The sequence below is a fragment of the Triticum urartu genome, chromosome 5A (assembly GCF_056163025.1).
Source record: "Triticum urartu cultivar PI428250 chromosome 5A, HENAU_Tu73, whole genome shotgun sequence".
Lineage (NCBI taxonomy): Eukaryota > Viridiplantae > Streptophyta > Magnoliopsida > Poales > Poaceae > Triticum > Triticum urartu.
In genome coordinates, this window is record NC_141877.1 from 572,469,592 (window position 1) to 572,472,790 (window position 3,199).

Genomic DNA, 3,199 nt, shown 5'->3' on the forward strand with positions numbered 1-3,199 from the left:
TGCGGCGGCTCCGGCTAGCACGGGCGCGTGGCGGGGCGGCACGAGCGCGGCGGGGCGGCAGGGCGCGGGCACACGGCGGGCGGGGCAGAGCGTGGAAGGGCGGGACGAGGAGGGGGCGGGCCGGGGCGCGGGCAGGGCGGAGCGGCAGGGCGTGGGGCGGGGCGGGCAGGGCACCGGCGGGTGCGTGGCGAGGCGAGGGCGGCGCGGGCAGGGCGGAGCGGCAGCGCGGGGCGGGCAGGGCAGCCGAGCGCGCGGCGCGGGGCGGGCAGGCGAGGCGAGCACACGGCCAGGCGGGGGCGCGCGCGAGTGACGCGAGCCGGCGTGGCGAGGTCGCGGGGGTGCGCGCGCGGGCGACGCGTGCCGGCGTGGCGAGGTCGTGTGGGGCGGGCGCGGGCAGGGCGGAGCGGCAGGGCGTGAGCGGGCGTGGCGGGGGCGGGCGCGCGCGGGCACCGCGAGCGGGCGCGGCGAGGTGGCGGGCGCCGCGAGCGGGCGCGGCGAGGTGGCGGGGGCGTCCGCGAGCGGGCGATGCGAGCGAGCGCGGCGAGGTGGCGGGGGCGTCCGCGAGCGGGCGACGCGAGCGAGCGCGGCGAGGTCGCAGGACCTCGCGTCGGAGTTCGCAGGCGAGCGCGCAGGCAGGCGCGGCGACGGCAGGACAGGAGCAGGGCGCGGATGAATGACCCCGGCGAGCAAGTACGAGCAGGCGCGGCGACAGCAGGACATGAGCAGTGCGCGGGCGGGCGCAGCGGACGTTTTGGGGTTGGGTGCCGCGGTGGGTGACTCGAACAGAAGCCGGACATCCGTGTCCGTTTTGGCACCCATCGTCACCCCAAACGGACGAAATCCGGACAAAAAGGACGTCCGTTTGGGATCATGCGATGGAATTGGCCCTGCCGCTCCGCACTGCTCATGTCCTGCTGTCGCTGCGATGGAGGATAACCTACAGATTTTGCAGCATTTTGATGCATCCCTTTGGGTTGAGTAGATTTAAGGGCTCCCTTACTTCAAAATAATATTATGGATTTCTGGGGTATTTGGATTCATTTTTTTCCCTGTGTTGGTTATTATACCCCTATAAAGGATGTTGGATACCCGCCTTCGTGGGCGCCTTGCAAGTGGAGAGAGCCTCCTGGTCGTCCGTCTTGCGGTGGCTTGCCACAGGGGCTTCTTGGGGGCGACCTCGGTCGGAGGTCCATGACAGTGGACTGCCAGGTGCGCACGGGGCCACCATCATTGAGCGGCGGTAGGGGCGCCCGCAAGTGAGTCCCAGTTGGTGAGAGTGACTCGGGCATGCTTACTGCTGCATCCATGACGGGTGGTGGTGGGGGGGAAGGGGGTGTTCTTGTATCTTCTTTTCTTCCATCCTACGTGTTCTCTCGTTGTTTCTGCGACGTCTTCTTTAACTTTTCCCGGTGCTTTCGGGTCCCCTTTGTTGTTTGTGTCGGCTGAGGTTCGGTCTTTTTGACTCGTGGCTATGCTGGGTTTTTCCTTCGTGCTTGCCTTTGTTTTGCTTTTGTTGTGCTGCTTCTGTTGTTATGTTCCTTTTTTTGAGCAGTCATCTCTGCTTGTGTTCTTCGCGGTGCGTTGCCATCGCTCTTAGGCTGACGTTTGTGTGTTCATGTTATGTCGACCGACTCCTCCATGTGGACCGTTTCTCGAAGGAACCGAAGAAGATCGGGGCGAAGAGGCATGGGAGAGGACCTGTGATTGTTCTGAGTGGGTCGAGGAGGAGGTCCTTCATGATGCCGAGCAGGGGCATCGACGCGACGGTGTGACTAGAAGCAACGTTTATCAATCGCTGCTTCAGTCCCGCCCCCACTTGCGCAAGGACGTCGTCACAAGTGCGGACAAGATAACAATGGGTGGTGACAAGCAGGGTGCCTGAGAGTGGAGGTCGAGACCGCGTGAGGTCTGCGTCGTCCACGGCAGAGATAGTGCCCTATTTCCGAGCGGGATTTTGAAGTCATCATGTACCGAGTTGTCAAAATAACTTGGTATTGTAGCAGTGGGATTTTAAAGCCTGATCAAGAGGATTTGAGCGTGAGCGGACGCGAATTCATGGCTCTAATTACCAATTGTGAGGCTCTGCTCATGAATTGGATTCATCACAGAAATACTTTCTTTGTAAAAAAATAAAGAAATATAAGAACGGTTGGATCACTATGGAGGGAGTAGTAGAGAATGAGACAAGCTGAAGAGAACAGAGAGGTTATTTTTTACCCGAAAACAAAGGGTTTTTTGATTTTTTGCCACCACTTACTTTGTACTTTGATATTTTGCCACTCCTTACATTGTAATTGACTTGTTGCCACTCTTTACTTTGCACTTTGATCTTTTGCCACTTTTTCATACAAAAACAATACTTACAAATGATTAACATAATATATACAAAAAACAGTGGACAAAACTACCCTTGTGCTAATTTGACCAGTGCATCCAACTAATTCACTGATTGAAAACAAATTAGGATGGGATGAACCAGTTCACCGCCGCCGTTGTTCTCTGTTGATTGCCGCCGCCAGAGTACCATATGCCGCTGGTGGCACAGCCGTGCTGCTCCCCCTCCCCAGCGATGGAGGAGGCCGACGCGTCTCCAGGTGGTAGAAGAGCTCGATGTCGTTCACTGATGCATCCATCCATGCAAACAAGAGATGGATCAAGATGCAAACTGTGAGAACGTCAAAAAAAGAAAACGAAAAGAAACTTGCAGGCTCAGGACATGGTGCTCTTAATCCATGGTGCAGCTAGACAACGCATCACGGAGCAGCTACGACGCCGACGGTTCTTGCTGCCGGAGACCTGAACGGAGGCGGCGGCCATGCGGCTCGGGGACAGCGCGGGACGACCTGCACTGGGGCGGCGGCCGTACAGCTCGAAGACCGCGTAGGATGACCTACACAAGCTGGTGAACGGAGTAGAGCACGACGTCGGCTTCCGCACCATGGACGAGTTGCTGCTGTCAGTGTCCGAGGTGGTGAAGGAAAGGGTCAGCCCGTCCGTGCCGTGGTGTACGACACGGAGCCACAGCGGCAGCGCGCATCACCGCAACGCGGTGGCCGGCTGCAGATTAGAAGCAGCAGTGGCAGCGTACATCACGGCAACGCGGTGGCCAGCGGCAGAGCACACGCCAAGATGTAGCCGCTGCGGGAGGGGGAGCAGGACAGAGAGGAACCACCTCGCCGGGATGTAGCCGCCGTGGACG